Raw genomic sequence first — 10,821 nt, 5'->3', positions numbered from 1 at the left:
TTGTGCGAAAACGCGTTTTAAGCACGCACATGCATCTTTTGGTAGACGCGGATGAAGTTTTCTGCAAAACCAGAAGATGTGCATGCAAATGGTGCTTTTGGCAGAACGCGCACGTGGATTTCTACCAAACGACGTGCTAAGCATGCCGATGCTGCTCTTTTTAGCACCCGCGCACGGATTTGTGCGAAAACGCGTTTTAAGCATGCACATGCATCTTTTGGTAGACGCGGATGAAGTTTTCTGCAAAACCACAAGGTGTGCATGCAAATGGTGCTTTTGGCAGAACGCGCACGTGGATTTCTACCAAACGACGTGCTAAGCATGCCGATGCTGCTCTTTTTAGCACCCGCGCACGCATTTGTGCGAAAACGCGTTTTAAGCATGCACATGCATCTTTTGGTAGACGCGGATGAAGTTTTCTGCAAAACCACAAGATGTGCATGCAAATGGTGCTTTTGGCAGAACGCGCACGTGGATTTCTACCAAACGACGTGCTAAGCTTGCCGATGCTGCTCTTTTTAGCACCCGCGCACGGATTTGTGCGAAAACGCGTTTTAAGCATGCATATGCATCTTTTGGTAGACGCGGATGAAGTTTTCTGCAAAACCACAAGATGTGCATGCAAATGGTGCTTTTGGCAGAACGCGCACGTGGATTTCTACCAAACGACGTGCTAAGCATGCCGATGCTGCTCTTTTTAGCACCCGCGCACGCATTTGTGCGAAAACGCGTTTTAAGCATGCACATGCATCTTTTGGTAGACGCGGATGAAGTTTTCTGCAAAACCACAAGATGTGCATGCAAATGGCGCTTTTGGCAGAACACGCACGTGGATTTCTACCAAACGACGTGCTAAGCATGCCGATGCTGCTCTTTTTAGCACCCGCGCACGGATTTGTGCGAAAACGCGTTTTAAGCATGCACATGCATCTTTTGGTAGACGCGGATGAAGTTTTTCTGCAAAACCACTAGATGTGCATGCAAATGGTGATTTTGGCAGAACGCGCACGTGGATTTCTACCAAACGACGTGCTAAGCATGCCGATGCTGCTCTTTTTAGCACCCGCGCACGGATTTGTGCGAAAACGCGTTTTAAGCATGCACATGCATCTTTTGGTAGACGCGGATGAAGTTTTCTGCAAAACCACAAGATGTGCATGCAAATGGTGCTTTTGGCAGAACGCGCACGTGGATTTCTACCAAACGACGTGCTAAGCATGCCGATGCTGCTCTTTTTAGCACCCGCGCACGCATTTGTGCGAAAACGCGTTTTAAGCATGCACATGCATCTTTTGGTAGACGCGGATGAAGTTTTCTGCAAAACCACAAGATGTGCGTGCAAATGTTGCTTTTGGCTGAACGCGCACGTGGATTTCTACCAAACGACGTGCTAAGCATGCCGATGCTGCTCTTTTTAGCACCCGCGCACGGATTTGTGCGAAAACGCGTTTTAAGCATGCACATGCATCTTTTGGTAGACGCGGATGAAGTTTTCTGCAAAACCACAAGATGTGCATGCAAATGGTGCTTTTGGCAGAACGCGCACGTGGATTTCTACCAAACGACGAGCTAAGCATGCCGATGCTGCTCTTTTTAGCACCCGCGCACGGATTTGTGCGAAAACGCGTTTTAAGCATGCACATGCATCTTTTGGTAGACGCGGATGAAGTTTTCTGCAAAACCACAAGATGTGCATGCAAATGGTGCTTTTGGCAGAACGCGCACGTGGATTTCTACCAAACGACGTGCTAAGCATGCCGATGCTGCTCTTTTTAGCACCCGCGCACGGATTTGTGCGAAAACGCGTTTTAAGCATGCACATGCATCTTTTGGTAGACGCGGATGAAGTTTTCTGCGAAACCACAAGATGTGCATGCAAATGGTGCTTTTGGCAGAACGCGCACGTGGATTTCTACCAAACGACGTGCTAAGCATGCCGATGCTGCTCTTTTTAGCACCCGCGCACGGATTTGTGCGAAAACGCGTTTTAAGCATGCACATGCATCTTTTGGTAGACGCGGATGAAGTTTTCTGCAAAACCACAAGATGTGCGTGCAAATGGTGCTTTTGGCAGAACGCGCACGTGGATTTCTACCAAACGACGTGCTAAGCATGCCGATGCTGCTCTTTTTAGCACCCGCGCACGGATTTGTGCGAAAACGCGTTTTAAGCATGCACATGCATCTTTTGGTAGACGCGGATGAAGTTTTCTGCAAAACCACAAGATGTGCATGCAAATGGTGCTTTTGGCAGAACGCGCACGTGGATTTCTACCAAACGACGTGCTAAGCATGCCGATGCTGCTCTTTTTAGCACCCGCGCACGGATTTGTGCGAAAACGCGTTTTAAGCATGCACATGCATCTTTTGGTAGACGCGGATGAAGTTTTCTGCAAAACCACAAGATGTGCATGCAAATGGTGCTCTTGGCAGAACGCGCACGTGGATTTCTACCAAACGACGTGCTAAGCATGCCGATGCTGCTCTTTTTAGCACCCGCGCACGGATTTGTGCGAAAACGCGTTTTAAGCATGCACATGCATCTTTTGGTAGACGCGGATGAAGTTTTCTGCAAAACCACAAGATGAGCATGCAAATGGTGCTTTTGGCAGAACGCGCACGTGGATTTCTACCAAACGACGTGCTAAGCATGCCGATGCTGCTCTTTTTAGCACCCGCGCACGGATTTGTGCGAAAACGCGTTTTAAGCATGCACATGCATCTTTTGGTAGACGCGGATGAAGTTTTCTGGAAAACCACAAGATGTGCATGCAAATGGTGCTTTTGGTTGAACGCGCACGTGGATTTCTACCAAACGACGTGCTAAGCATGCCGATGCTGCTCTTTTTAGCACCCGCGCACGCATTTGTGCGAAAACGCGTTTTAAGCATGCACATGCATCTTTTGGTAGACGCGGATGAAGTTTTCTGCAAAACCACAAGATGTGCATGCAAATGGTGCTTTTGGCAGAACGCGCACGTGGATTTCTACCAAACGACGTGCTAAGCATGCCGATGCTGCTCTTTTTAGCACCCGCGCACGGATTTGTGCGAAAACGCGTTTTAAGGATGCACATGCATCTTTTGGTAGACGCGGATGAAGTTTTCTGCAAAACCACAAGATGTGCACGCAAATGGTGCTTTTGGCAGAACGCGCACGTGGATTTCTACCAAACGACGTGCTAAGCATGCCGATGCTGCTCTTTTTAGCACCCGCGCACGGATTTGTGCGAAAACGCGTTTTAAGCATGCACATGCATCTTTTGGTAGACGCGGATGAAGTTTTCTGCAAAACCACAAGATGTGCATGCAAATGGTGCTTTTGGCAGAACGCGCACGTGGATTTCTACCAAACGACGAGCTAAGCATGCCGATGCTGCTCTTTTTAGCACCCGCGCACGCATTTGTGCGAAAACGCGTTTTAAGCATGCACATGCATCTTTTGGTAGACGCGGATGAAGTTTTCTGCAAAACCACAAGATGTGCATGCAAATGGTGCTCTTTGCAGAACGCGCACGTGGATTTCTACCAAACGACGTGCTAAGCATGCCGATGCTGCTCTTTTTAGCACCCGCGCACGGATTTGTGCGAAAACGCGTTTTAAGCATGCACATGCATCTTTTGGTAGACGCGGATGAAGTTTTCTGCAAAACCACAAGAAGTGCATGCAAATGGTGCTTTTGGCAGAACGCGCACGTGGATTTCTACCAAACGACGTGCTAAGCATGCCGATGCTGCTCTTTTTAGCACCCGCGCACGCATTTCTGCGAAAACGCGTTTTAAGCATGCACATGCATCTTTTGGTAGACGCGGATGAAGTTTTCTGCAAAACCACAAGATGTGCATGCAAATGGTGCTTTTTGCAGAACGCGCACGTGGATTTCTACCAAACGACGTGCTAAGCATGCCGATGCTGCTCTTTTTAGCACCCGCGCACGGATTTGTGCGAAAACGCGTTTTAAGCATGCACATGCATCTTTTGGTAGACGCGGATGAAGTTTTCTGCAAAACGACAAGATGTGCATGCAAATGGTGCTTTTGGCAGAACGCGCACGTGGATTTCTACCAAACGACGTGCTAAGCATGCCGATGCTGCTCTTTTTAGCACCCGCGCACGGATTTGTGCGAAAACGCGTTTTAAGCACGCACATGCATCTTTTGGTAGACGCGGATGAAGTTTTCTGCAAAACCACAAGATGTGCATGCAAATGGTGCTTTTGGCAGAACGCGCACGTGGATTTCTACCAAACGACGTGCTAAGCATGCCGATGCTGCTCTTTTTAGCACCCGCGCACGCATTTGTGCGAAAACGCGTTTTAAGCATGCACATGCATCTTTTGGTAGACGCGGATGAAGTTTTCTGCAAAACCAGAAGATGTGCATGCAAATGGTGCTTTTGGCAGAACGCGCACGTGGATTTCTACCAAACGACGTGCTAAGCATGCCGATGCTGCTCTTTTTAGCACCCGCGCACGGATTTGTGCGAAAACGCGTTTTAAGCATGCACATGCATCTTTTGGTAGACGCGGATGAAGTTTTCTGCAAAACCACAAGATGTGCATGCAAATGGTGCTCTTTGCAGAACGCGCACGTGGATTTCTACCAAACGACGTGCTAAGCATGCCGATGCTGCTCTTTTTAGCACCCGCGCACGGATTTGTGCGAAAACGCGTTTTAAGCATGCACATGCATCTTTTGGTAGACGCGGATGAAGTTTTCTGCAAAACCACAAGAAGTGCATGCAAATGGTGCTTTTGGCAGAACGCGCACGTGGATTTCTACCAAACGACGTGCTAAGCATGCCGATGCTGCTCTTTTTAGCACCCGCGCACGGATTTGTGCGAAAACGCGTTTTAAGCATGCACATGCATCTTTTGGTAGACGCGGATGAAGTTTTCTGCAAAACCACAAGATGTGCATGCAAATGGTGCTTTTGGCAGAACGCGCACGTGGATTTCTACCAAACGACGTGCTAAGCATGCCGATGCTGCTCTTTTTAGCACCCGCGCACGGATTTGTGCGAAAACGCGTTTTAAGCACGCACATGCATCTTTTGGTAGACGCGGATGAAGTTTTCTGCAAAACCACAAGATGTGCATGCAAATGGTGCTTTTGGCAGAACGCGCACGTGGATTTCTACCAAACGACGTGCTAAGCATGCCGATGCTGCTCTTTTTAGCACCCGCGCACGCATTTGTGCGAAAACGCGTTTTAAGCATGCACATGCATCTTTTGGTAGACGCGGATGAAGTTTTCTGCAAAACCAGAAGATGTGCATGCAAATGGTGCTTTTGGCAGAACGCGCACGTGGATTTCTACCAAACGACGTGCTAAGCATGCCGATGCTGCTCTTTTTAGCACCCGCGCACGGATTTGTGCGAAAACGCGTTTTAAGCATGCACATGCATCTTTTGGTAGACGCGGATGAAGTTTTCTGCAAAACCACAAGGTGTGCATGCAAATGGTGCTTTTGGCAGAACGCGCACGTGGATTTCTACCAAACGACGTGCTAAGCATGCCGATGCTGCTCTTTTTAGCACCCGCGCACGCATTTGTGCGAAAACGCGTTTTAAGCATGCACATGCATCTTTTGGTAGACGCGGATGAAGTTTTCTGCAAAACCACAAGATGTGCATGCAAATGGTGCTTTTGGCAGAACGCGCACGTGGATTTCTACCAAACGACGTGCTAAGCATGCCGATGCTGCTCTTTTTTGCACCCGCGCACGGATTTGTGCGAAAACGCGTTTTAAGCATGCACATGCATCTTTTGGTAGACGCGGATGAAGTTTTCTGCAAAACCACAAGATGAGCATGCAAATGGTGCTTTTGGCAGAACGCGCACGTGGATTTCTACCAAACGACGTGCTAAGCATGCCGATGCTGCTCTTTTTAGCACCCGCGCACGGATTTGTGCGAAAACGCGTTTTAAGCATGCACATGCATCTTTTGGTAGACGCGGATGAAGTTTTCTGCAAAACCACAAGATGTGCATGCAAATGGTGCTTTTGGCAGAACGCGCACGTGGATTTCTACCAAACGACGTGCTAAGCATGCCGATGCTGCTCTTTTTAGCACCCGCGCACGCATTTGTGCGAAAACGCGTTTTAAGCATGCACATGCATCTTTTGGTAGACGCGGATGAAGTTTTCTGCAAAACCACAAGATGTGCATGCAAATGGTGCTTTTGGCAGAACACGCACGTTGATTTCTACCAAACGACGTGCTAAGCATGCCGATGCTGCTCTTTTTAGCACCCGCGCACGGATTTGTGCGAAAACGCGTTTTAAGCATGCACATGCATCTTTTGGTAGACGCGGATGAAGTTTTCTGCAAAACCACAAGATGTGCATGCAAATGGTGATTTTGGCAGAACGCGCACGTGGATTTCTACCAAACGACGTGCTAAGCATGCCGATGCTGCTCTTTTTAGCTCCCGCGCACGGATTTGTGCGAAAACGCGTTTTAAGCATGCACATGCATCTTTTGGTAGACGCGGATGAAGTTTTCTGCAAAACCACAAGATGTGCATGCAAATGGTGCTTTTGGCAGAACGCGCACGTGGATTTCTACCAAACGACGTGCTAAGCATGCCGATGCTGCTCTTTTTAGCACCCGCGCACGCATTTGTGCGAAAACGCGTTTTAAGCATGCACATGCATCTTTTGGTAGACGCGGATGAAGTTTTCTGCAAAACCACCAGATGTGCGTGCAAATGTTGCTTTTGGCTGAACGCGCACGTGGATTTCTACCAAACGACGTGCTAAGCATGCCGATGCTGCTCTTTTTAGCACCCGCGCACGGATTTGTGCGAAAACGCGTTTTAAGCATGCACATGCATCTTTCGGTAGACGCGGATGAAGTTTTCTGCAAAACCACAAGATGTGCATGCAAATGGTGCTTTTGGCAGAACGCGCACGTGGATTTCTACCAAACGACGTGCTAAGCATGCCGATGCTGCTCTTTTTAGCACCCGCGCACGGATTTGTGCGAAAACGCGTTTTAAGCATGCACATGCATATTTTGGTAGACGCGGATGAAGTTTTCTGCAAAACCACAAGATGTGCATGCAAATGGTGCTTTTGGCAGAACGCGCACGTGGATTTCTACCAAACGACGTGCTAAGCATGCCGATGCTGCTCTTTTTAGCACCCGCGCACGGATTTGTGCGAAAACGCGTTTTAAGCATGCACATGCATCTTTTGGTAGACGCGGATGAAGTTTTCTGCAAAACCACAAGATGTGCATGCAAATGGTGCTTTTGGCAGAACGCGCACGTGGATTTCTACCAAACGACGTGCTAAGCATGCCGATGCTGCTCTTTTTAGCACCCGCGCACGGATTTGTGCGAAAACGCGTTTTAAGCATGCACATGCATCTTTTGGTAGACGCGGATGAAGTTTTCTGCAAAACCACAAGATGTGCATGCAAATGGTGATTTTGGCAGAACGCGCACGTGGATTTCTACCAAACGACGTGCTAAGCATGCCGATGCTGCTCTTTTTAGCTCCCGCGCACGGATTTGTGCGAAAACGCGTTTTAAGCATGCACATGCATCTTTTGGTAGACGCGGATGAAGTTTTCTGCAAAACCACAAGATGTGCATGCAAATGGTGCTTTTGGCAGAACGCGCACGTGGATTTCTACCAAACGACGTGCTAAGCATGCCGATGCTGCTCTTTTTAGCACCCGCGCACGCATTTGTGCGAAAACGCGTTTTAAGCATGCACATGCATCTTTTGGTAGACGCGGATGAAGTTTTCTGCAAAACCACCAGATGTGCGTGCAAATGTTGCTTTTGGCTGAACGCGCACGTGGATTTCTACCAAACGACGTGCTAAGCATGCCGATGCTGCTCTTTTTAGCACCCGCGCACGGATTTGTGCGAAAACGCGTTTTAAGCATGCACATGCAGCTTTTGGTAGACGCGGATGAAGTTTTCTGCAAAACCACAAGATGTGCATGCAAATGGTGCTTTTGGCAGAACGCGCACGTGGATTTCTACCAAACGACGTGCTAAGCATGCCGATGCTGCTCTTTTTAGCACCCGCGCACGGATTTGTGCGAAAACGCGTTTTAAGCATGCACATGCATCTTTTGGTAGACGCGGATGAAGTTTTCTGCAAAACCACAAGATGTGCATGCAAATGGTGCTTTTGGCAGAACGCGCACGTGGATTTCTACCAAACGACGTGCTAAGCATGCCGATGCTGCTCTTTTTAGCACCCGCGCACGGATTTGTGCGAAAACGCGTTTTAAGCATGCACATGCATCTTTTGGTAGACGCGGATGAAGTTTTCTGCAAAACCACAAGATGTGCATGCAAATGGTGCTTTTGGCAGAACGCGCACGTGGATTTCTACCAAACGACGTGCTAAGCATGCCGATGCTGCTCTTTTTAGCACCCGCGCACGGATTTGTGCGAAAACGCGTTTTAAGCATGCACATGCATCTTTTGGTAGACGCGGATGAAGTTTTCTGCAAAACCACAAGATGTGCGTGCAAATGGTGCTTTTGGCAGAACGCGCACGTGGATTTCTACCAAACGACGTGCTAAGCATGCCGATGATGCTCTTTTTAGCACCCGCGCACGGATTTGTGCGAAAACGCGTTTTAAGCATGCACATGCATCTTTTGGTAGACGCGGATGAAGTTTTCTGCAAAACCACAAGATGTGCATGCAAATGGTGCTTTTGGCAGAACGCGCACGTGGATTTCTACCAAACGACGTGCTAAGCATGCCGATGCTGCTCTTTTTAGCACCCGCGCACGGATTTGTGCGAAAACCCGTTTTAAGCATGCACATGCAGCTTTTGGTAGACGCGGATGAAGTTTTCTGCAAAACCACAAGATGTGCATGCAAATGGTGCTCTTGGCAGAACGCGCACGTGGATTTCTACCAAACGACGTGCTAAGCATGCCGATGCTGCTCTTTTTAGCACCCGCGCACGGATTTGTGCGAAAACGCGTTTTAAGCATGCACATGCATCTTTTGGTAGACGCGGATGAAGTTTTCTGCAAAACCACAAGATGAGCATGCAAATGGTGCTTTTGGCAGAACGCGCACGTGGATTTCTACCAAACGACGTGCTAAGCATGCCGATGCTGCTCTTTTTAGCACCCGCGCACGGATTTGTGCGAAAACGCGTTTTAAGCATGCACATGCATCTTTTGGTAGACGCGGATGAAGTTTTCTCCAAAACCACAAGATGTGCATGCAAATGGTGCTTTTGGCAGAACGCGCACGTGGATTTCTACCAAACGACGTGCTAAGCATGCCGATGCTGCTCTTTTTAGCACCCGCGCACGCATTTGTGCGAAAACGCGTTTTAAGCATGCACATGCATCTTTTGGTAGACGCGGATGAAGTTTTCTGCAAAACCACAAGATGTGCATGCAAATGGTGCTTTTGGCAGAACGCGCACGTGGATTTCTACCAAACGACGTGCTAAGCATGCCGATGCTGCTCTTTTTAGCACCCGCGCACGGATTTGTGCGAAAACGCGTTTTAAGCATGCACATGCATCTTTTGGTAGACGCGGATGAAGTTTTCTGCAAAACCAGAAGATGTGCATGCAAATGGTGCTTTTGGCAGAACGCGCACGTGGATTTCTACCAAACGACGTGCTAAGCATGCCGATGCTGCTCTTTTTAGCACCCGCGCACGGATTCGTGCGAAAACGCGTTTTAGGCATGCACATGCATCTTTTGGTAGACGCGGATGAAGTTTTCTGCATAACCACAAGGTGTGCATGCAAATGGTGCTTTTGGCAGAACGAGCACGTGGATTTCTACCAAACGACGTGCTAAGCATGCCGATGCTGCTCTTTTTAGCACCCGCGCACGCATTTGTGCGAAAACGCGTTTTAAGCATGCACATGCATCTTTTGGTAGACGCGGATGAAGTTTTCTGCAAAACCAGAAGATGTGCATGCAAATGGTGCTTTTGGCAGAACGCGCACGTGGATTTCTACCAAACGACGTGCTAAGCATGCCGATGCTGCTCTTTTTAGCACCCGCGCACGGATTTGTGCGAAAACGCGTTTTAAGCATGCACATGCATCTTTTGGTAGACGCGGATGAAGTTTTCTGCAAAACCACAAGATGTGCATGCAAATGGTACTTTTTCCAGAACGCGCACGTGGATTTCTACCAAACGACGTGCTAAGCATGCCGATGCTGCTCTTTTTAGCACCCGCGCACGGATTTGTGCGAAAACGCGTTTTAAGCATGCACATGCATCTTTTGGTAGACGCGGATGAAGTTTTCTGCAAAACCACAAGATGTGCATGCAAATGGTGCTTTTGGCAGAACGCGCACGTGGATTTCTACCAAACGACGTGCTAAGCATGCCGATGCTGCTCTTTTTAGCACCCGCGCACGAATTTGTGCGAAAACGCGTTTTAAGCATGCACATGCATCTTTTGGTAGACGCGGGTAAAGTTTTCTGCAAAACCACAAGATGTGCATGCAAATGGTGCTTTTGGCAGAACGCGCACGTGGATTTCTACCAAACGACGTGCTAAGCATGCCGATGCTGCTCTTTTTAGCACCCGCGCACGGATTTGTGCGAAAACGCGTTTTAAGCATGCACATGCATCTTTTGGTAGACGCGGATGAAGTTTTCTGCAAAACCACAAGATGTGCATGCAAATGGTGCTTTTGACAGAACGCGCACGCGGATATCTACCAAACGACGTGCTAAGCATGCCGATGCTGCTCTTTTTAGCACCCGCGCACGGATTTGTGCGAAAACGCGTTTTCAGCATGCACATGCATCTTTTGGTAGACGCGGATGAAGTTTTCTGCAAAACCACAAGATGT

The sequence above is a fragment of the Dermacentor andersoni genome, unplaced genomic scaffold (genome assembly GCF_023375885.2).
Source record: "Dermacentor andersoni unplaced genomic scaffold, qqDerAnde1_hic_scaffold ctg00000054.1, whole genome shotgun sequence".
Taxonomy (NCBI): Eukaryota; Metazoa; Arthropoda; class Arachnida; order Ixodida; family Ixodidae; genus Dermacentor; species Dermacentor andersoni.
This window is presented reverse-complemented; position numbering follows the sequence as displayed.